Source organism: Erythrolamprus reginae, chromosome 1 (assembly GCF_031021105.1).
Source record: "Erythrolamprus reginae isolate rEryReg1 chromosome 1, rEryReg1.hap1, whole genome shotgun sequence".
Taxonomy (NCBI): domain Eukaryota; kingdom Metazoa; phylum Chordata; class Lepidosauria; order Squamata; family Dipsadidae; genus Erythrolamprus; species Erythrolamprus reginae.
In genome coordinates, this window is record NC_091950.1 from 334,104,555 (window position 1) to 334,129,619 (window position 25,065).

At 42.8% G+C, this 25,065-nt stretch overlaps 1 protein-coding gene across 1 annotated transcript in view; it reads right to left on the reverse strand.

The window, feature by feature from the left end:
• The window catches only part of GALNT2 (polypeptide N-acetylgalactosaminyltransferase 2), a 108,950-nt gene that overhangs the window by 39,096 nt on the left and 44,789 nt on the right, over nt 1-25,065 (reverse strand). The gene's annotated exons all lie outside the window — the stretch shown is intronic.

The window sequence follows — 25,065 nt, forward strand, 5'->3', positions numbered from 1 at the left end:
AGATATTTATCATTAAAACAGTATTTTTTAAAAAACCTGTTCCACAAAAATAGAAATGGCTATTTTTACTTTTTGGGAACCAAGGAGTCTTTAACATCAATCAAAATGACAATACCAGCAAGAAAGATCACTGAGCAATAGTACGCAGCACACAACACACTTGTATTGTGCAAAACCTACAGAGCTGGACCACTCCAGTTGTTGAAACAAATTATTTTTTACATCTTTATTCATTCATCTCAGGCATTTTCCAAGTGCTTGCCCAATGACACATAACACATCAGTTGGAGTACTCTTATAAATCAGTTCCCTTTATTATTACAGATAGTCTTCAATTAATAACCGCTTGTTCAGTGACTACTCAAACCTATGATGCTATTGAACAGATGGCCCTTATCTCCAAAGTTCTGGCTGTTGTAGCTTCTCCCCTTCCCATGGTCACATGATCATGATCCAAGTGCCCAGCTACTGCCTCACAATTACAACATTGCAGTGTCCTGTAGTCATGTGATTGTCATTTATAACTTCCACTGCCAGCTTTTGACAAGCAAAATCAATGGAGAAGCCAGCAGGAGGGTGAGGAAAACTATGTAATGTCTAGATTGGCTCTAGATTTGCTTAAAGACAGAAATTGGAAGTGCTGGAATTGCCATGGCTAAGCAGCATTTTCATGTCACATTGTTTTATGACTATGTTACCTTAGCAAGAGGTGAGAATTACACCATCTACTGATCCCAATTACTGTTGTTAACTGAGACTACCTATGTTAGGAAACTGTATAAAATTACTTTAATTGCCTCCACTTCATTAATGATTAATGCCTATTTACATACAATGGAATGAAGATAGCTCACTTTTTCCACTACAATGGGGTTGAAAAGAACTTGCCTGCTAATAAAAAGTGGAAGCAGAAAAAGTGGAAGGCAACCAATAAGGTGGATGAATTAGATCAAAGAGATCACCAGAACATCTTTGGAAGAATTAGATTACCGTATCATCAAGATTATTATCAAGGACCAATGCAAAAGGGAGATGGGACACATTTGTTCATATAATCACCAGGATCTGATTCTACCTAATCACAAAAATTAACTAACTGCTACAAAAATCACTATATGGCTAGAACAAATTGTTTTTTCCTGCCTTGTCAGGTTTTAGATTGCTTTTTATGCTGTTCCACTTCAGTTAAAAATACTTTTTAACTTTTCTGAACCCATATTTGTTATTCTGTATTTGGAAATTCCCTAAGTAATACTTAAGATTCAGACAATTCTAAGAAGCAGAACTTGTAAAGGGCTTGTTTTCTATGTCACTGCACTTTAATTTGCAACCATGGGATTAGGCTACCAAGACTTAAAATATCTTGCTGTTTTGTCCCAAGCAATTAATTCTCAGCACTAGTATTGCAATGAATTCTCCGCACAAGTAATTAAGGGGAAGTTACAAGACTCCCATAGACATGCACAATGAGTAGAGTACTTTGAAATACACAGGACAGAGACAGAAGCCTTTCGAGACCAAAGACAGATTAGGAATTGGCCCGATAATTGTGACACAGCTTGCAAAAGCACTTGAAGTGGTATATAAATCTGAGTGCTATTGCAATAGCAATAGCACTTATTTATATATCACTTCACAGTGCTTTATAGCCTTCTGTAAGCGGCATAAGGCCCCCAACAATCTGAGTCCTCATTTTACCAACCTTGGAAGGATGGAAGGCTGAGTCAACCTTGAGCTGGTGAGGATCAAACTCCTAGTAGTGAGCAGAATTAGCTTGCAATACCACATTCTAAATACTGCATCAACAGGTTTCTGGTGCAACTGTTATCATGGTGAATCTAACCTTCTTACAAGTAAAAAGTTCTTCAAAAATTAATACTGAACTACTAAGGAGAACTTTAGCCTTGAACACCTGCTGTGCAGGTCCTGCTGAGTTGATTGAAGAATGATCCAACGTCGTTCTTGGGAAAGACTTCAAACCTATGGGTGTTGAGAAAGTGGACAGGGTTCTTGGAATGTGTGTGCATCTAACCTTTTTATTAGATCCATCTCTCTCCTAATTGGTCAAGAGAACCTGGAAAGTGAGTTATGGACAGGGTCCATAGCAAATATATGCTTGAATGAAGAGTTAGTTCCATCTGATCTAAAATATACCAATGGCACCTAATTATACACCCCAGTTCCTGGCTGCCCAACTGATGCCATCAAGATTATGAAACTCAATGTCTAGAGGTTGAAGGAGTCTAGATACAGAAAAACAAAATAAAACTCAACCCTAGCAAGACTAGGTAGCTGTGAATTTTGAAACTTTCTGGACCTCTAATTCTGAATAATTTTGAGAATTACATCTTGATAGGAAAAATTATACTGCAAGATCCGAGGGTGTTCTTAAATTCATGATTCCTGCCCGAGGAGATGATTTCAACCATGGCTCAGACATTGTGTGCCAGTTGTTCCCATTCCTGGATCGGGAGGTACCATTCATGGTCACTCATACTTGGGTCTTCATTTTTCTGGGTTACAGCAATGTGCTCTACAAAAGTTTGTATTTGAAGTTCCCTAAAAAGCTCCAACCAATCCAGAATGCAATGGCACAGGCAGTTATGTCATAACTCAGTACAGCCATGTAATAGTGTTCCCTCAATTTTCGCGGGTTCGAACTTCGCGAAAAGTCTATACCACAGTTTTTCAAAAATATTAATTAAAAAATACCTTGCAGCTTTTTTCTCTATACCACGGTTTTTCCCACCCAATGACGTCATATGTCATCGCCAAACTTTCATCTGCCTTTAATAAATATTTTTTAAAATAAACTTTAATAAATAAACATGGTGAGTAATAATCTAAATGGTTGCTAAGGGAATGGGAAATTGCAATTCAGGGGTTTAAAGTGTTAAGGGAAGGCTTGTGATACTGTTCATAGCCAAAAATAGTGTACAGTGGTACCTCAAGATACGAACCCCTTGTCTTACGAACAACTCGTGATACAAACCCGGGGTTCAGAAAAATTTTGCCTCTTCTTACGAACTTTTTTCGAGTTACGAACCGGCGTTCGGAGACTGCTGGGAAGCCGCGCGGCTGTTTTAAAAGGTGACAGCCGGGCGGCGGGGCTTCCCAGAAGCCTCCCGAACACCGGTTCATAACTCGAACAAAGTTCGTAAGAAGAGGCAAAATTTTTCTGAACCCCGGGTTCGGTTCGGGAGGTTGCTGGGAAGCCCCCCAGCCCGGCTGTCACCTTTTAAAACAGCCGCGCCGCTTCCCAGCTGTCTCCCGAAGCCGAACGTGGAAGTTCGGCTTTGGCGTTCGGCTTCAGGAGACAGCTGGGAAGCGGCGCGGCTGTTTTAAAAGGTCGCAGCCGGCCTGGGGGGCTTCCCAGCACCCCCCCGAACCCCGAACCCGGGTTCGGGGGGGTGCTGGAAAGCCCCCCAGGCCGGCTGTCACCTTTTAAAACAGCCACGCGGCTTCCCAGCAGTCGCCGAAAGCCGTTTTATGCGGGGGGGGGGGGGGTTTGGTTGCACTGATTAATTGACTTTACATTGTTTCCTATGGGAAACAATGTTTCGTCTTACGAACCTTTCGTCTTACGAACCTCCTCCTTGCACCAATTAAGTTCGTATCATGAGGTATTACTGTATTTACTTCCGCATCTCTACTTTGTGGAAATTCAACTTTCGCGGGCGGTCTCGGAACTCATCCCCCGCAAAAATCGAGGGAACACTGTACTGCCAATTTGCAAGCTCAAATGGTTGTCAGTGGACTTCTAGGAGCAATTCAAGGTACTGTTTATCATATTAAAGACCTTCATGGCACATTATTTGCAGGATTGATTATCCATCCATTAAGATCCAACAAAAATGCATGCTCTAAGTCCTGTTTCTTGAGTAATGTCAACTTATGGCACCTAAGAGAATGGCTTCTTGGTGCATAGAGTAAGCATATGATATCTAGAGTAGATATTACGTGCCTACTCTATGTATTAGTATTACTTCTGAGACTCAGATACCCCTGATCCTTCCTGTTCTCTGGACAGTTTGTAAAACCTAGAGTCCTTCCAAGCATTAAGTCCTGGGGGTTCATATTGTTTGAATTGGTTCCAGTGTAATTTTTTTTCTATCATTGTTCATTTTATACTTTATAGTTTTATTGTATTTATTGTTATTTAAACTTTACACTGGACTGAGTTGTTCACCATGAGGATGACTCTATACACTGACTACATAAATACATTTAGTATTATTATATAGTTAGGAAGTTGGTGCTGCCTTTCCCTTGCATATGTATATTATTGTATTTAATAGACATTAGAATATTGTACGCAGGTAACTTCTATTAGACTTTTTTGTTAAAGCAAATTATCAGCCTAACCTAAAGCAGTTGTTAAGTTAGTAAATGTTAGTTTAATGTTTCCAAATGTAAAATAATGCACTTGGGGAAAAGGAATCCTCAATCTGAGTGTATTGTATTGGCAGTTCTGTGTTAGCAAAAACTTCAGAAGGGAAGGATTTAGGGGTAGTGATTTCTGACAGTCTCAAAATGGGTGAGCAGTGTGGTTGGGCGGTAGGAAAAGCAAGTAGGATGCTTGGCTGCATAGCTAGAGGTATAACAAGCAGGAAGAGGAAGATTGTGATCCCCTTATATAGAGCACTGGTGAGACCACATTTGGAATACTGTGTTCAGTTCTGGGGACCTCACCTACAAAAAGATATTGACAAAATTGAACGGGTCCAAAGACGGGCTACAAGAATGGTGGAAGGTCTTAAGCATATAACAAGAAGGAAGAGGGAGATTGTGATCCCGCTGTATAGAGCGCTGGTGAGACCACATTTGGAATACTGTGTTCAGTTAAAAATTGAACGGGTCCAGAGATGGGCTACAAAAATGATGGAAGCTCTTAAGCATAAAACTTACCAGGAAAGACTTAATGAACTCAATCTGTATAGTCTGGAGGACAGAAGGGAAAGGGGGACCTGATAGAAACATTTAAATATGTTAAAGGATTAAATAAGATTCAGGATGGAAGTGTTTTTAATAGGAAAGTGAACACAAGAACAAGGGGGCACAATCTGAGGTTAGTTGGAGGAAAGATCAGAAGCAACATGGGAAAATATTATTTTACCGAAAGAGTAGTAGACGCTTGGAACAAACTGCCAGCAGATGTGGTTGGTAAACGCACAGTAACTGAATTTAAACATGCCTGGGATAAACATATATCCATCCTAGGATAATATACAGGAAATAGTATAAGGGCATTCTAGATGGACCATGAGGTCTTTTTCTGCCGTCAATCTTCTATGTTTCTTCTATGTAACATGGTGGTTAAGTGAATCTGGCCTACTCATTGACTTTATCAGGTCACAAAAATTGATCATATGACCACAGGACACTGCAATTGTCATAAATATGAACCAGTTGCCAAATGTCCAAATTTTGATCACATACCCATGGTGATGCTGCAATGGTTGTGAGAAAAAGAGTCACAAGTCACTTTCCCAATGCGGTTGTTAACTTTGTAAATGAACTGTTGCAAGTTACAATCTCAGGGAAGTCAACAGGATTGAATTGAGGTCACCCAATGTTTTATCCAAATAAAGGAAACTTGACAGACTTTTCTTATGTTGGTGAGCTTGCATTCCACTGGAATTCTTTAACAAGTGTGTAAGGCTGTTGGATTCAAAATTATCTGTACTGTGCTAATTGCAGGGTGCATTGGATTTAAATCAACTTGACTTAAATCATAATTCTTAAAGAGCAACTGTCATCTCTATCCCAGAATATATAGCCTCATGCCACATAACTATTCTTGTTGAATAAACTAAATTATTAATGTATCTCAAATACAAAACTTTTAGAAAGCATTTTATTAAAAAAAAATGATGAAAATAAAAAAGTATTTTTAATGTATATAACCAATAAATATTTTTTTTTTAAAAAGTCTGATTTAAATCAAAATATCTGATTTAAATTTTTAAAAATGCATGTTTTATTTTTTTAAATCACCAAATTTTACCTACCCTGGCTAATTAACCCTGGCTCCTAGTACAAGCAGAAGTGTTTCTCAGTTCTACATGATGACAAGAACCAATCACAGACATTTTGTATGCAAAGTACAGTGGTACCTCTACCTACAAATGCCTCTACTTACAAACTTTTCTAGATAAGAACCGGGTGTTCAAGATTTTTTTGCCTCTTCTCATGAATCATTTTCCAGTTACAAACCCGAGCCTCTGAAACTGTAACAGGAAAAAGCAGGGAGAAGCTTCCGTGGAGCCTCTCTAGGAATCTCTTGGAGGAAACAGGGCCGGAAAAGGTGGGGAGAAGCCTCCGTGGGGCCTCTCTAGGAATCTCCTGGGAGGAAACAGGGCCCCCACCCTCCCCGTGGTTTCCCCAATCGCCACATTATTTGCTTTTACATTGATTCCTATGGGAAAAATTCTTACAAGTTCTTACAAACGTTTCTATTTAAGAACCTGATCGCGGAACGAATTATGTTCGTAAGTAGAGGTACCGCTGTATGATCAATGGAAAGAGTGGAAGGAGATTAAAAAGTATGTGTATGTTACAGAATAAATCAAGCTTAAAATAAATAATGAAGAACTAGTGAAAGATGAAATTATGAGTCTATATCAAAGGAGAGTTTTTGACATCTTGGCTGTCCCCACTAAGGATGAAAGATGAAGGGTAAAAGGTAAAGTGAAGCCAGTCCTGTTGGTTCCTTTGCAACCAAGATTGGTTTCATTTGTGTCTAGCTGCTTGTCACCTGAGAAGACACATTAAACATCCTTAACAGCAAAAAAAACCAAAATCCAACTATGTAGAGATTGTTAATAATCATATTGGTATTAGCTGAGAAAAAAATAAAGTTAGAAATGAGAAGTTCTGTATTGAAGGAAAGATGGACAGACCCAGAGTCTTAACTAGCCATTAGTTAAGTCACCGCTCACAGTCACTCATGCCTTCATCACCTCGAGGCTTGACTACTGTAACGCTCTCTACATGGGGCTACCTTTGAAAAGTGTTCGGAAACTTCAGATCGTGCAGAATGCAGCTGCGAGAGCTATCATGGGCTTCCCTAAATATGCCCATGTTACACCAACATTCCGCAGTCTGCACTGGTTGCCGATCGGTTTCCGGTCACAATTCAAAGTGTTGGTTATGACCTATAAAGCCCTTCATGGCATCGGACCAGTATATCTCCGGGACCGTCTTCTGCCGCACGAATCCCAGCGACCGATTAGGTCCCACAGAGTTGGCCTTCCTCGGGTTCCATCGACTAAACAATGCCGTTTGGCGGGACCCAGGGGAAGAGCCTTCTCTGTGGCGGCCCCGACCCTCTGGAACCAACTCCCCCCAGAGATCAGAGTTGCTCCCACCCTCCTTGCCTTTCGTAAGCTCCTTAAAACCCACCTCGGTCATCAGGCATAGGGGAACTGAGATATTCTCCTCCCCCTAGGCTTACAAAAGATTTATGCATGGTATGTCTGTATGTATGATTGTTTTATTAAATTAGGGTTTTTAAATTAACTTAAATATTAGATTTGTTTATATTGTCTTATTATTGTTGTTAGCTGCCCCAAGTCTACGGAGAGGGGCAGCATACAAATCTAATTAATAAAATAAATAATAAAATAAATTAATACACCGGAATTGCAAACAATTCACAAGTTTAAAAAGGATAACAGCAGAGCTGTTTCCCAAGAATAAACTTTAAAACACAAAGAAATTGGCTTATGAAATACAAAGTCAAGAGAAAGCAGAAATATAAAAGAAGTTACAAATATTTAGTTAACCAAGATGGCATGACACACAAACCTCAGACACCGAATACCATAAAGTCCTCTTTATTTACAAGTGTTGACGTAAAAGCTGCACAAAGCTATACAAACACTAGACTATTCACAAGTTTCCAAATGAAGGAAGTTTTATAATTTAGGCCAGGAAAAAGATCGTATCATCTTTCTTCTGCTATGCACGGATTAAGTAAATATAACATCTACTACATAAACTTCACATTATTACACAAAAAAAGTACACAACTGAAACAAATAAAATATGATTCTAAATTAATTGTCATTTTGTAAGGAATTTAACCCATAAAATTACTTTAAACTCTCTGAATAATTCAAAAGTTTGCTATTTTACCCTTAAGAATTACAAGGTAACTATAGCAAAGTGGAGACCTCTACTTACTCACTATGTAACACTGTTTCCCAGTTTAGTAGAGCAGCAGCCCCCAACCTTTTTTGGGGGGGAGCAGAAGACCAGGCCGTGTGAACAGCAGGCCAGTGAGCATAGCTCAACTTCTACAAGTTAAGCTATGTGCGCATGTGTGCCAGCCTGCCACTGGGACAAGCTGTGCATGTTCAGGTGCACACCAGCCCACTGCTCGTGTGGCCATTTGCAAATAGGCCACAGCCCAGTAGTGGGCCGCAGTTCCGGGGTTGAGGATACCTGTAGTATGGTATAGGGATTTAAAATATACAATTTCTCAAGATTTACTGTAGAAGACATTCTTTGTTTTAAAGTACAGTGGTACCTCCACTTACGAACTTAACCCTGCTGTTCTGTTCGAAAAAAGTTACAAATCTTCTGTTCGGGTCACATACGACCCAGACCGAAAACTCTTCATTTGGTCAATTTGAAAACTTTTTTCACTTGGAAAGTAGTCTGAACATTTCTGCACACAATGATATGAAAATGGAAATGAAAAAAGTAAATCTTATTGGTTTATTTTGTGGATATAATGCACCCCCCCCCCCGTTTTTGTGAATTTTTTTTCAATTTATGGATAGTTTTGCTTGCAAAATCCATTCTATTTTACTAAAGTTGGTGTGGGATTGGTAGCTTGAACATTTCTGAACATAATGATATGAAAATTGAACTGGAACAATTGATGCATATTGGTTTATTTTGTTGATGAAATGCATGCCCCCCCCCGTTTTTTTGAAATAGTCTTCACTTTATGGATAGTTTTGCTTGCAAAATACATTCTATTTTACTAAAGTTGGTGTGGGATTGGTAGCGTGAACATTTCTGAACATAATGACATGAAAATTGAACTGGAACAATTGATGCATATTGGTTTATTTTGTTGATAAATGCATGCCCCCCCCCCGTTTTTTTGAAATAGTCTTCACTTTATGGATAGTTTTGCTAGCAAAATACATTCTATTTTACTAAAGTTGGTGTGGGATTTGTAGCTTGAACATTTCTGAACATAATGATATGAAAATTGAACTGGAAAAATTGATGCATATTGGTTTATTTTGCACATAAATGGGCCCCCATGCTTATACTCAAATAGGCTTATACTCGAGTAGGCTTATACTCGAGTACAAGACAATATGGTTTTATATTCAAAAAATAAACCAATAAGAATCATTTTTTCAGTTCATTTCTATTTTTCTTATGTTCAGGATTGTTTCAAAAGGATATTCCAAATATTTCTAGCCAAATATGTATAAAAAGTGACAATAATGGCACACAGCAAGGCCGAGGGGGGGGTGGCCCTTTTGTGGCAAAAATAAACCAATAAGAACCATTTTTTTCAGTTCATTTATATTTTTCTTATGTTCAGGACTGTTCAATTTAGTATATCAAACCTTTTGGGGGAAAATTCCTTAGGGATTTGTAGCCTTAAAAAATAGAAATTGACACGAAATTCAGAAAGGATGGGGGGAGGGGCTTTTTGATCAAAATAAAAATATAAGTCTCAATTTTTCCAGTTCAATTTTCATATCATTATGTTCATAAATGTTCAAACTAGTTTTCCAGTTGAAAAGGTTTTCAAAAAGATCAAATTCAAGTACCTAAAAAAAATCATTTTGGTCTATATGACCCGAACAGAGTAAACGTGACTTTTTTTTTGCCCAGAAAAAACATTTTCCCCCCACCCCCACAAATATTTTTTTGATGATCAGCATTGTTAAATTGAGTAAATGAATGCCTAAGATTTTAAAGAATATTTCGGATTTGGAGCATAAAAAAATAAAAAGTGAAAATGGATGCAAGCAGCCGAGGGGGGGGGGAGGCCTTATTTCTGATGTTAAAAAACCAATAAGAATCATTTTTTTCAGTTCCTTTATATTTTTCTTATATTCAGAAATGTTCAAGCTACCAATCCCACACCAACTTTAGTAAAATAGAATGGATTTTGCAAGCAAAACTATCCATAAATTGAAAGAAATTCACAAAAATGGGGGGGGCATGCATTATATCCGCAAAATAAACCAATAAGATTTACTTTTTTTATTTCAATTTTTATATCATTGTGTGCAGAAATGTTCAGACTACTTTCCAAGTGAAAAAAGTTTTCAAATTGACCAAACATAAGCACTTCAAATGAAGAGTTTTCGGTCCGGGTCGTATGTGACCCGAACAGAAAATTTGTAACTTTTTTTGCCCAGCAAAAACTAAGCCCCCCACCCCCCAAAAAAAATTCTCATAGAGAGAACCCCTGAAATGATGAAAAGTCATGAAATTTCAAGTTTCAGATATGCAGGGAAAATGTTTTACAGGGGACTCAAACTTGGTTTCGGGTCACATACGACCCGAACAGAACAGCAGGGTTTCATTCCGTGACCAGGTTCTTAAGTAGAAAAGTTTGTAAGAAGAAGCAATTTTTCCCATAGGAATCAATGCAAAAGCAAATAATGTGTGCGACTGGGGAAATCATAAGGAGGGTGGAGGCCATGTTTCCTCACAGGAGATTCCTAGAGAGGCGCCACGGAGGCTTCTCCCTACCTTTTCGGGCCCTGTTTCCTCCCAGGAGATTCCTAGAGAGGCCCCACAGAGGCTTCTCCCTGCCTTTTCCGGCCCTGTTTCCTCCCAGGAAATTCCTAGAGAGGCCCTACGGAGGCTTCTCCCCGCCTTTTTCGGCCCTGTTTCTTCCCAGGAAATTCTTAGAGGGGCCCCACGGAGGCTTCTCCCTGCCTTTTCCATTTACAGTTTTGGAGGGTCGGGTTTGTAAGTGGAAAATGGTTCTTGAGAAGAGGTAAAAAAATCTTGACCACCGGCTCTTATCTAGAAAAGTTCATAAGTAGAGGAGTTCTTAGGTAGAGGTACCACTGTACCTTGCAGTAAAACAGTATTGTAAATATCTTTCTTTCCATTGAAGAAACATTTTTGAAGGTCATAGCAAATGTAATTTATTGTCAAGCTTTCAAAACAAATATATGCAAAACCAGTAAAAGTGTAACTTTAATAGGGAAAAAATAAAAGTAGACCATGTTTACAGGCTAGTAATAACCACTAGAGTCATTATTAAGCTTAAAATTAATTCTGTGTGACAAAAAAAAAATTCTTTTCATGTATGGTGCCAGGGAAACCAATGTCATGATTATTAAGTATTACTACACTGCTAATAAGGATACATTTAATGTTTTTATAACCACTGCAAATGAGAAGAACTGAACGAGCCAGAAAAGTTGGTGATTAATTCTGTAAATAAGAAGACAGTGGGAGGTAGGTGCCATCTGTGAAATTTTGTGATCCTAAAGCAGCCATTGTTTATTCAGTAATTATCGAATAAAGAGAAGAGGGAGATAAAGAAACAAAATCACATGTCATCAATTACAAGTGTATGTGTGTGTATGTGTGTGTTGGACCGGGGGGGAAGGGGGGTCCTGCGGAAGCTGCACAAACAGCATTTGAACTACTAGCATGGGCAAGCAGATGAAAATCCATTGAAACCAATCTGCAAAATAGCATACGGTCTCTAATCTTATCCTTCAGTTTGGAAAATATACTGTGAAATTTCTCAGTAACGTGAGAATGGCCTTGGAGAACAGAGTAAAGAGAGTACAACCAAGGGAACTGCTTGATCTATGATGGCGAACCTATGGCATGCAGATGCCAGCCATCGCCCAGCACAACTCCAATGTGCATGCATGTGCCTCCCGACAGCCCGCTGGTCGTCAGGTATCTTCTGTACATGTGCCAGAGCAGGGAATTTTCATGTGCTCTGGGAAAGAAATTGGGGAGATCTGAGAAGATACGGGAGGGAGAAAAACAGGAGGAAACTAGCGCATGCTTGGAAAATAAATTCGGGAGATCGGAGGATGTACTGGAGAGAGAAATCCAGGAGGAAACTAGCGCGATCTTGGAAAAGAGATCGGGAGATCAGAGGATGTACTGGAGAGAGAAATCCAGGAGGAAACTAGCGCAAGCTTGGAAAAGAGATCGGGAGATCAGAGGATGTACTGGAGAGAGAAATCCAGGAGGAAACTAGCACGATCTTGGAAAAGAGATCGGGAGATCAGAGGATGTACTGGAGAGAGAAATCCAGGAGGAAACTAGCGCGATCTTGGAAAAGAGATCGGGAGATCAGAGGATGTACTGGAGAGAGAAATCCAGGAGGAAATTAGCACGATCTTGGAAAAGAGATCGGGAGATCAGAGGATGTACTGGAGAGAGAAATCCAGGAGGAAACTAGCGCGATCTTGGAAAAGAGATCGGGAGATCAGAGGATGTACTGGAGAGAGAAATCCAAGAGGAAACTAGCGCAAGCTTGGAAAAGAGATCGGGAGATCAGAGGATGTACTGGAGAGAGAAATCCAGGAGGAAACTAGCGCGATCTTGGAAAAGAGATCGGGAGATCAGAGGATGTACTGGAGAGAGAAATCCAAGAGGAAACTAGCGCGATCTTGGAAAAGAGATCGGGAGATCAGAGGATGTACTGGAGAGAGAAATCCAGGAGGAAACTAGCGCGAGCTTGGAAAAGAGATCGGGAGATCAGAGGATGTACTGGAGAGAGAAATCCAGGAGGAAACTAGCGCGGTCTTGGAAAAGAGATCGGGAGATCAGAGGATGTACTGGAGAGAGAAATCCAGGAGGAAATTAGCACGATCTTGGAAAAGAGATCGGGAGATCAGAGGATGTACTGGAGAGAGAAATCCAGGAGGAAACTAGCGCGATCTTGGAAAAGAGATCGGGAGATCAGAGGATGTACTGGAGAGAGAAATCCAGGAGGAAATTAGCACGATCTTGGAAAAGAGATCGGGAGATCGGAGGATGTACTGGAGAAAGAAATCCAGGAGGAAATTAGCACGATCTTGGAAAAGAGATCGGGAGATCAGAGGATGTACTGGAGAGAGAAATCCAGGAGGAAATTAGCACGATCTTGGAAAAGAGATCGGGAGATCAGAGGATGTACTGGAGAGAGAAATCCAGGAGGAAACTAGCGCGGTCTTGGAAAAGAGATCGGGAGATCAGAGGATGTACTGGAGAGAGAAATCCAGGAGGAAACTAGCGCGGTCTTGGAAAAGAGATCGGGAGATCGGAGGATGTACTGGAGAGAGAAATCCAGGAGGAAACTAGCGCGATCTTGGAAAAGAGATCGGGAGATCAGAGGATGTACTGGAGAGAGAAATCCAGGAGGAAACTAGCGTGATCTTGGAAAAGAGATCGGGAGATCAGAGGATGTACTGGAGAGAGAAATCCAAGAGGAAACTAGCGCAAGCTTGGAAAAGAGATCGGGAGATCGGAGGATGTACTGGAGAGAGAAATCCAAGAGGAAACTAGCGCGATCTTGGAAAAGAGATCGGGAGATCAGAGGATGTACTGGAGAGAGAAATCCAGGAGGAAACTAGCGCGAGCTTGGAAAAGAGATCGGGAGATCAGAGGATGTACTGGAGAGAGAAATCCAGGAGGAAACTAGCGCGGTCTTGGAAAAGAGATCGGGAGATCAGAGGATGTACTGGAGAGAGAAATCCAGGAGGAAATTAGCACGATCTTGGAAAAGAGATCGGGAGATCAGAGGATGTACTGGAGAGAGAAATCCAGGAGGAAACTAGCACGATCTTGGAAAAGAGATCGGGAGATCAGAGGATGTACTGGAGAGAGAAATCCAGGAGGAAATTAGCACGATCTTGGAAAAGAGATCGGGAGATCGGAGGATGTACTGGAGAAAGAAATCCAGGAGGAAATTAGCACGATCTTGGAAAAGAGATCGGGAGATCAGAGGATGTACTGGAGAGAGAAATCCAGGAGGAAATTAGCACGATCTTGGAAAAGAGATCGGGAGATCAGAGGATGTACTGGAGAGAGAAATCCAGGAGGAAACTAGCGCGATCTTGGAAAAGAGATCGGGAGATCAGAGGATGTACTGGAGAGAGAAATCCAGGAGGAAACTAGCGCGGTCTTGGAAAAGAGATCGGGAGATCATCTGCTGGGCAAGGAGCGACAGCTTAATCCCCTGTATGGCACCAGTGAATGAGAGTCACTGGTGCCGAGGGGGGATGAAGGGAGCCGCGTTGGAGTTCGAAGGAAGGAGACTGAGACGGGCTGGGGGCTGTCGTGTGGAGCTGAGGCCATTGAGGCCATTGAGATTGGACTTAAGAACAGAGTGGATATAGCTGGGGGAGAGTGAACAATGGTAACTGAACTGTCGAACTTTGAGGGTGTTGGTAGATGTTAAGATTGTCGCTTTGTCGGCTCCCCCCCCCTTCTCCCATTTCTCATTTCCTGTATTCCCTATTGCATTACATTGAAGAACTGTGCCCCCTGGTGGATGGCTCTATAACTACAACAGACTTAATGAAGGATTTTACTAAAGACATTATTATCATCCTGTTCTGGATTGACTGATTGACTGATGAATTTTAATTTACCTATTTATACAAGAACTGGTTTTATATTAATTTATAATTTTTAACGTATATTTTATATATTTATATTAATGGTCTTAGTGTTTTTAAATTGTTATTAACTGCCTTTTTATACTATTATTAATTTAATTGATTTTTAACATAATTGGGGTTCTAAGTAATGGATGACTGGGATAAATTTACTTGTGGTTATGAATGGAATGACTGGTATGATTGGGTGGGTGGGGGTGGGGGTGGTTATGGTATGGATGAGTTTGTTGATAGTAGTGTGAATGATAGGTTTGACCCACCTGACGCTCGGGAGACAGGAGAGGAAGGGGCACCGATCTCTGAGGGGGCAGGGGGTCGGAGTATCCCTGTGTTGCTGGGGAGAGGCAGGTATGGCGGGGGCCACAGAGTTAGCCGTTCCAGGGGAACGAGGGATCGTTGCTTAATAACGGTCCCTTGTTCTGGCTCTGTGAGCCCAATCTTGGGTACTGGTGGTGAGTGTAACTCTGGCCCTGGGCTCAGGTTGCTGCTGCTGAATGCCAGGTCGGTTGTAAATAAAGCTCTCCTCATCCGGGATTTGATCCTGGATGAGGAGGCCGACCTGGCATGTAATACTGAAATCTGGCTGGGCCCGGAGGGAGGTGTTCCTCTCTCTGAAATTTGCCCAGCCGGGTTTCAGATATGGCATCAACCTCAACCCCAGGGAAGGGGGGGAGGAGTGGCTATTGTAGCCAGGGAGAGCCTTTGTCTGCATAGACACATTGCTCCGGAAATTGCGGGTTGCGAGTCTCTCTTCATGAAGTTGGACTTAGGGGTTCAGGTGGGCTTATTTCTCACGTACCTGCCTCCCAGCTGCGTGTCAAAAGCCCTGCCTGTGCTACTCGAGGAGGTAGCCGGGTTGGCGGTGGAGTTCCCCGGACTCATTGTCCTGGGGGACTTCAACCTGCCGTCACTCGGCGAAACCTCTGGGTTGGCACAGGAGTTCATGGCCACCATGACAGCCGTGGACCTGACTCAAGTAGTACAGGGTCCGACTCACGAGGGAGGGCACGCACCTGACATGGTATTCCTTTCCGAGCAATTGAGTAATGGTCTGAGACTAAGGGGCTTAGAAGTATTGCCTTTGTCATGGTCAGATCATTTTCTACTGCAGCTTGACTTCCTGGCTCCAATCCTCCCCCGCAGGGAGGCGGAACCAATGAAGATGTTCCACCCCAGACGCCTGATGGACCCAGAGGGCTTTCAGATGGCGCTTGGGGTTATTCCAAAGGCACTCGTCCACAGTTCGGCGGAGTCTCTCACGGAGGCCTGAAACAGGGCTGCGGCGGGGGCTCTTGACCGTATTGCGCCTTTGGTGTTAGACCCCGTAGAGCCCCATGGTTCAACGAGGAGCTCCGGGAGTTGAAACGCCAAAAGAGAAGTCTAGAGAAGCGATGGAGGAAGAGTAGGTCTGAATCCGATCGAACACTTGTAAGAGCTTTTATTAAGACTTACAAAGTGGCGCTCAAGGCGGCAAGATGCGTACCATGCCGCCTTGATTGCATCAGTGGAATCCCGCCCGGCCGCTCTGTTTAGGGTGACCCGCTCCCTTCTTAACCAGGGGGGAGTTGGGGAGCCCTTGCAGAGTAGTGCCGAGGATTTTAACACGTTTTTCGCTGATAAAGTCGCTCGGATCCGGGCCGACCTCGACTCCAATTGTAAAACAGAGTCGACTGACAACGAGTCAGTCGAGGTGACTGGGGCACATAGTTGTCCACCTGTCTGGGAGGAGTTTGATCTGGTGACACCTGATGAAGTGGACAAGGCCATTGGAGCTGTGAGTTCCGCCACCTGTTTACTGGATCCGTGTCCCTCCTGGTTGGTTTCGGCCAGCAGGGAGGTGACACGGAGCTGGGCCCAGGAGATTACCAACGCTTCCTTGGGGAGGGGAGTTTTTCCATCACTCTATAAAGAAGCGCTCGTGCACCCCCTCCTCAAGAAGCCCTCCCTGGACCCAGCCGTGCTTAACAACTATCGTCCAGTCTCCAACCTTCCCTTTATGGGGAAGGTTGTCGAGAAGGTGGTGGCACTCCAGCTCCAGGGGTCCTTGGAAGAAGCCGATTATCTAGGTCCCCAGCAGTCGGGTTTCAGGCCCGGTTACAGCACGGAAACCGCTTTGGTCGCGTTGATGGATGATCTCTGGTGGGCCCGGGACAGGGGTTTATCCTCTGTCCTGGTGCTCCTTGACCTCTCAGCGGCTTTCGATACCATCGACCATGGTATCCTTCTGCGCCGGCTGGAGGGGTTGGGGGTGGGAGGCACTGTTTTTCAGTGGTTCTCCTCCTACCTCTCTGGCCGGTCGCAGTCGGTGTTAGTGGGGGGGTCAGAGGTCGACTCCTAGGTTTCTCCCTTGTGGGGTGCCTCAGGGGTCGGTCCTCTCCCCCCTGCTATTCAACATCTACATGAAACCGCTGGGCGAGATCATCCAAGGACATGGGGTGAGGTATCATCAATATGCGGATGATACCCAGCTTTACATCTCCACCCCATGCCCAGTCAACGAAGCGGTGGAAGTGATGTGCCGGTGCCTGGAGGCTGTTGGGGCCTGGATGGGTGCCAACAGACTCAAGCTCAACCCGGATAAGACGGAGTGGCTGTGGGTTTTGCCTCCCAAGGACAATCCCATCTGTCCGTCCATCACCCTGGGGGGGGAAATTATTGACCCCCTCAGAGAGGGTCCGCAACTTGGGCGTCCTCCTCGATCCACAGCTCACATTAGAAAACCATCTCTCAGCTGTGGCGAGGGGGGCGTTTGCCCAGGTTCGCCTGGTGCACCAGTTGCGGCCCTATCTGGACCGGGACTCATTGCTCACAGTCACTCATGCCCTCATCACCTCGAGGTTCGACTACTGTAATGCTCTCTACATGGGGCTACCTTTGAAAAGTGTTCGGAAACTTCAGATCGTGCAGAATGCAGCTGCGAGAGCAGTCATGGGCTTACCTAGGTATGCCCATGTTTCACCATCACTCCGCAGTCTGCATTGGCTGCCGATCAGTTTCCGGTTACAATTCAAAGTGTTGGTTATGACCTTTAAAGCCCTTCATGGCACTGGACCAGAATATCTCCGAGACCGCCTCCTGCCGCACGAATCCCAGCGAGTGGGCCTTCTCCGGGTCCCGTCAACTAAACAATGTCGGTTGGCGGGCCCCAGGGGAAGAGCCTTCTCTGTGGCGGCACCGGTCCTCTGGAACCAACTCCCCCCGGAGATTAGAACTGTCCCTACTCTTCCTGCCTTCCGTAAACTCCTTAAAACCCACCTTTGCCGTCAGGCATGGGGGAACTGAAACATCTCCCCCTGGGCATGTTTAATTTATATATGGTATGCTTGTGTGTATGTCTGTTAGTATATGGGGTCTGTTTTAAATCTTTAAATATTTTAAATTTGTCAGATTATTTATGATTTGTTTCCACGTGTTGTGAGCCGCCCCGAGTCTTCGGAGAGGGGCAGCATACAAATCTAAGTAATAAATAAATAAATAAATAAATGTACTGGAGAGAGAAATCCAGGAGGAAACTAGCGCGAGCTTGGAAAAGAGATCGGGAGATCAGAGGATGTACTGGAGAGAGAAATCCAAGAGGAAACTAGCGCAATCTTGGAAAAGAGATCGGGAGATCAGAGGATGTACTGGAGAGAGAAATCCAGGAGGAAACTAGCGCGAGCTTGGAAAAGAGATCGGGAGATCAGAGGATGTACTGGAGAGAGAAATTCAAGAGGAAACTAGCGCGAGCTTGGAAAAGAGATCGGGAGATCGGAGGATATACGGGAGGGAGAAATCCAGGAGAAAACTAGCGCACGCTTGGAAAAGAAATTCGGGAGATCAGAGGATGTACGGGAGGGAGAAATCCAGGAGAAAACTAGCGCATGCTTGGAAAAGAGATCGGGCGATCAGAGGATGTACTGGAGAGAGAAATCCAAGAGGAAACTAGCGCGAGCTTGGAAAAGAGATCGGGAGATCAGAGGATGTACTGGAGAGAGAAATCCAAGAGGAAACTAGCGCGATCTTGGAAAAGAGATCGGGAGATCAGAGGATGTACTGGAGAGAGAAATCCAGGAGGAAACTAGCGCGATCTTGGAAAAGAGATCGGGAGATCAGAGGATGTACTGGAGAGAGAAATCCAAGAGGAAACTAGCGCGATCTTGGAAAAGAGATCGGGAGATCAGAGGATATATGGGAGGGAGAAATCCAAGAGGAAACTAGCGTGATCTTGGAAAAGAGATCGGGAGATCAGAGGATGTACTGGAGAGAGAAATCCAGGAGGAAAGTAGCGCGAGCTTGGAAAAGAGATCGGGAGATCAGAGGATGTACTGGAGAGAGAAATGCAGGAGGCAACTAGCGCGAGCTTGGAAAAGAGATCGGGAGATCAGAGGATGTACTGGAGAGAGAAATCCAGGAGGCAACTAGCGCGATCTTGGAAAAGAGATCGGGAGATCAGAGAATGTACTGGAGAGAGAAATCCAGGAGGAAACTAGCGCGATCTTGGAAAAGAGATCGGGAGATCAGAGGATGTACTGGAGAGAGAAATCCAAGAGGAAACTAGCGCGATCTTGGAAAAGAGATCGGGAGATCAGAGGATGTACTGGAGAGAGAAATCCAGGAGGAAACTAGCGCGATCTTGGAAAAGAGATCGGGAGATCAGAGGATGTACTGGAGAGAGAAATCCAAAAGGAAACTAGCGCGAGCTTGGAAAAGAGATCGGGAGATCGGAGGATATACGGGAGGGAGAAATCCAGGAGAAAACTAGCGCACGCTTGGAAAAGAAATTTGGGAGATCAGAGGATGTACGGGAGGGAGAAATCCAGGAGGAAACTAGCGCGTGCTGGGGAAATAAATTGGGGAGACTGAGGATGACCCCCTTTTTGGTGATAGCAGGCTGTACTGAAGCCTCCTGGGACTAAAAATGGGGCCTGGAGCAGTGCAGTGCACCCTGCCCGTTTTTGGTCCCAGGAGGCTACAGGGAGGCCTGTTAGCACCAAAAGGGCTGGGGAGGAGTCGCCGGTGTATGCACAAAGGATGGGGAGAGAACGAGGGTCACCCACGCATGTGAGCAGGGGCCTCTGGTGCAGCACTGCATTAGGGAGTGCCAAGCACACATAGGCTGTCACACGCATGTGGGCTTTTTTTGGCACCCAAGGGGAAAAAAGGCTATCTATCTATCTATCTATCTATCTATCTATCTATCTATCTATCTATCTATCTATCTATCTATCTACCTATCATCTATCTATCTATCTATCTATCTATCTATCTATCTATTCGATTTTTTAAAAAATGCCGCCCTTCTCCTTAGACTCAGGGTGGCTTACAACATGTTAGCAATAGCACTTTGTTAAAACAGAGCCAGCCTATTGCCCCCACAATCCGGGTCCTCATTTTACCCACCTCAGAAGGCTGGAACCACTGATCTGCAATGTTAGCCATCACTGTGCTAGAGGAAGGGCAACGTGAATCGTAACAGAAATAATGGGCAAGGCAAGACACTCAAAAGAGAACCTCCCTAGTTTCTTGAGAGCTCTCAAGAGGACGGGGAAGCAGATATATTTTCAAACTTGCAAGATTCTGTAAATGTAACCTGACCAAAAAGAAAGATTTAGTTCATCCGACTGCATTTTTCCATCCAGAGTACCTTGCAAGAATGATCCTTAAGGAGAGGAAAAAATACCAAACATGATACTTAAAAATTGGCTAAGAGCCTTATTGTGTAGTACTCAGTGATTGTGCAAGAAGTTTCACACAAACTCACCAACCCATGCATAAGTCATGATCAAGCGCTTTCCGCATGAGTTTTGAGGGACTATCTTTCCAACTATAGCTAGGAAGGATTACTAGACTTCTGAATAATGTCGTCGCCCCCCCTCGACACAGAATGAACTACAGAGAGGCGAAAGGACAGGGAAATAAAAGGAGCAGAAACTGCCCAAACAGTATTTTTAAGCTACATGAAAGTTGCTATTGACTCCCAATTACATCTATTTTTAAGATTGAGGATAAAGTAAAATGTTATGGTATTGCTATGACAAATGTGAATTGTATGTTATTTCAGAATAACTATCTTAAAACCTGGAGTGACGTTTTAAAAAATTTGTAAACATGGGCTAAGGTACAATTGTCACTACTGGGGACAATTTCTGTGATTAAGATGAAAGGTTTAACCTAAAGTGTTATTTTTTGTTCCAGACAATGTGTCTTTTGGATATTCCATTTAAACCTGGGGTCCCCAAACTTGGCAACTTCAAGACTTGTGAAACTCAACTCCCAGAATTCTCCACCTGGCATTGCTGAGTTGAGGTCCACAAGTCTTGAAGTTGCCAAGTTTGGGGACCCCTGATTTAAACAATGGCAGAACGATATAACTAAACTTGAATGATGGGGGGGGAAACTTCATATTAAATAAAATGTGTTACTAGATGAAAAAGAAAGAGGAATATTGGGTCTACCAGATGTGAAATTACATTTCATTACTTCCTGTTTAGCTTGAGTGAAATAGTGGATGTTGTTAAGAAATTACAGATAGTTCTCAACTTAACATTCATGCATCTAGTGACCTTTTGAAGTTACCATGGCACTGAAAAATTGAATTATGACAATTTTCCCACACTTACGACTGTTGCAACATCTCCATGGTCACATGATCGAAATTTGGGCAGTTGGCAACTGGCATGTATTTATGACAGTTTCAGTGTCCCGGGGTAATGCGATCACCGTTTGCAACCTTCCAGCTGGCTTCCAAAATGGGGGAAGCCAGATTCAGTTAACAACTGGTTCACTTAACAACTGCAGTGATTCGCTTAACAACCGCAGCAAAAAGGTTGTAAAATGGGGCAAAACTCTCTTAATTAAATTGCTTTGCTTAGCAGCAGAAATTTTGGGCTCAGCTGTGGTGATAAATTGAGGATTACCTGTAAAGGTTACTGGAGTTAGAAGGACAGGATCTGAGATTGGGATATCTATAGTAAGATAAAACTAAGATTAATATAAATTTCAAAAATCATATCAGGTGGGCTATTCTTACACTAGGAAACGAAGGTAATGTGTCTGAAAACACCTTTGTGATTCTCAGCATAAGAAGCATTTTTATAGTCAAAAATTGTAAGTAAACAGAAATGGTTAATTTACCAGGAAACACTGGCGAAATAAATCAAGAGGCGAGGATTTTACTCGGGTGGCAGCAGTTTGAGAGTGCAATAAGATAAACACAGCTCCTAGAGATCTACTAATACATCATGAATGGAATAGAATAACAGAGTTGGAAGGGACCTTGGAGATCGTTCCGAGTCTCCAGAGAGGGACGGCATACAAATCTAATAAATACTACTACTACTACTACTACTACTACTACTACTACTACTACTACTACCACCACTACTAATTATTATCATTATCATTATTATTATTATTATTATTATTATTATCCAAACCCCTGCTTACACCACTTCAGACAAATGGTTATTCAACATCTTCTTAAAAATTTCCAGGGTTGGAACATTCAAAACTGTGGATTCACATATTCGCAAATATGACTGACCTGTTTAAAATACTTAAACATTTTTGATTCATGTAAAGCACTTATTCAGAAGCCTTTAAAGACTGCTATACAACTTAATTATAGGACTGCATTTAAAGATTTCTGAATGAACATTTGATTCCACACCTATATTGAAGGGAGAGACATTTTTACCCCTTTCCCTTTAAAAAAAAATCTGTCTCAGAAATTTGGCGAACTTTTCAGAATGACACACGGTTATTCAGGACAAATAAATTTGGCAAAATGTGCTGTCCTTGGGCCCACTTAGCAGAAGCCTCTAGTGCAGTTGTTCTCAACCTTTCTAATGCCGCAACCCCTTAATACAGTTCCTCATTTTGTGGTGACCCCGAACCATAAGTCTAGCCCAATTCTCCCAAAAGAGCTTTAAGCTGATTGGCAGGAAGGTCAGAGGGGCACCCCCACTGTAAACACCTGATTGGTCAGATTGTAAAAATATGTTCCAAGGCGCCAAAATAGAAGCTTTAGTTCCTAACACCATGGGAAATTTGTCTTTTCACAAGGTCTTAGGCGACCCCTGTGAAATGGTCGTTCGACCTCCAAAGGGGTCCTGACTCCCAGGTTGAGAACCACTGGTCTAGAGGGTTCACTGTACTTTCATCCACAAGTGTCTTTCTACACATGGGAGGATCCAATCCAAAGAATCAAAACACGAATAATAAAAGGTAAAACTATTGACTTGATAGCTTCAGATTCCATTTCCTAGGAGGCCAGTCAACCTAAATAAGAATTAGGAGGCCATGGCTGTGAAAGAAAAACAGAAATATTAAACAAACCAAGTAGCCATCCCTCCCACCTGCCTGCCCACCCATAAATGGAAATGAATACATTTCAAAACACTCTCGCTTTTAAAAGCATTACTCAGTCTTGGCTCGAACTATTTCCCATCTGCTAAATGTGCTTTGACTCCTAATTAATACAAATATATTCAGAACAAAAAGCTGCAATGAAAGCTGCAAGAGCCATCGAAATGAGGAGGGCTGGAAAAGTATAATAATAAAGTGAGCAGAGTTCGAATCCAGATGATTAAATGGACCTCTCCTTTCGATTCCTTGATGGAAATATCAATATGGTTTGCTTTTGCATTCTTCTGGATTTTTTTTAATTTATTCCCAGTCTAACGTTTCCCTGTGGATCCGTTTACTGATAACAGAGAAAGTTTTCAGCTGATTATTTACATAAATGGGGGCCAGGGTTGTTACTGCAGGGAAAATGGGGAGGTTGGAGCATCACTGCTTTGACTGAAATCAAAGGTGGGGCAAAAAATTAAACCAGAATAGCCTTTCAGGTCAGAGAACTACTCAAGTCAAGTAATGGGCTGCTGCATGGACGGTCCGGTACTATTATTATTATTATTATTATTATTATTATTATTATTATTAATTAGATTTGTATGCCGCCCCTCTCCGAAGACTCGGGGCGGCTAACAACAATATAAAAAGACAATGAAAACAAATCTAATATTAAAATCAATCTAAAAAACCCCAATTTAAAGAACCACTCATACATACAAACATACCATGTATAAATTCTATAAGCCTAGGGGGAAGGGAAATTTCAATTCTCCCATGCCTGACGACAGAGGTGGGTTTTAAGGAGCTTGCGAAAGGCAAGGAGGGTGGGGGCAACTCTGATATCTGGGGGGAGCTGGTTCCAGAGGGTCAGGGCTGCCACAGAGAAGGCTCTTCTCCTGGGTCCCGCCAAACGACATTGCTTAGTCGACGGGACCCAGAGAAGGCCCACTCTGTGGGACCTAACCGGTCGCTGGGATTCACGCAGTCCTGGATGGGAAAATGGCGATGCGCAGGCATCTCCGTGCCCCCGGCGGGTGCATGCACGTACCCACATGAGATTAGGCTTCTGTGCATGTGCAGGAAGTGAAATCCCATGTGAGGACACTCGCACATGCAATATTTTGCCGATTTTGGGTGGTTTTTTGCTTCCGTGCACGTGCTGAAGCAAAGAAATTGCCGAAAATCGGTGAAATGTCATGTGAGCATCCTCGTGTGAGATTTCGCTTCCTGTGCATGCGCAAAAGCCGAATCTCGTGCTAGTGCGTGCGCACACCAGATGCGCCCACACCAGTCACTGGGAATGCACCAGGAGCACCTGCGAGGGGAGCCCTTAACTGGTAATACCCTGTTTCCCCGAAAATAAGTCACCCCCTAAAGTAAGACATAGGAGGTTTTGTATAATTGCCTAATATAAGGCACCCCCCGAAAGTAAGATGTAATAATTCCGTTTCGCAGCACTCCCGAACAGAACATATATAACATATACTTGGAGAAAGTATAATTGTTGTACATGGAAATAATGGTATGGTAGTAGTAAGAAATTCTTGATAGGATTCACAGCTTGTCTGGTTATGCTGGTTTGTAATTACAACTACTGTACAGAATATAATAAATGTTCTTTTTTTTTGTTCAGCAATTGAATTCTTCTTCATTGAAAAAAATAAGAAATCCCCTGAAAATAAGACGTAGCACATCTTTAGGAGAAAAAAATTAATATAAGATGCTGTCTTATTTTTGGGGAAACAGGGTAGTTTAGGAGCTCTTTGCAATATCACTTAGTCTCACATAGAACAGCAAGGAAGAATAATTGTCATTGGACTTGTCAAAACTTGAAAGCTGCTTGGTCACTTCTCTAATCCTTACAGATAATAGCCAGGGGATATGACTGGCACCCGTTTCTTTCCATTCTTCATTGTGGCAAGTCAGCAATTACTACTCCTTTCTGTAATCCATGGACCTATCATTCTATATCCTGTTTTGCAACATCGCCTTTTCTTCCTCTGAGAGCAAAATTCAGAGCCTACTCCTTCTCTGAAATTCTAAAGATTGTCTTCTGAGTTTCTGTTTCTCCCGTTTTTGGTTGTTACTCTCATCCATC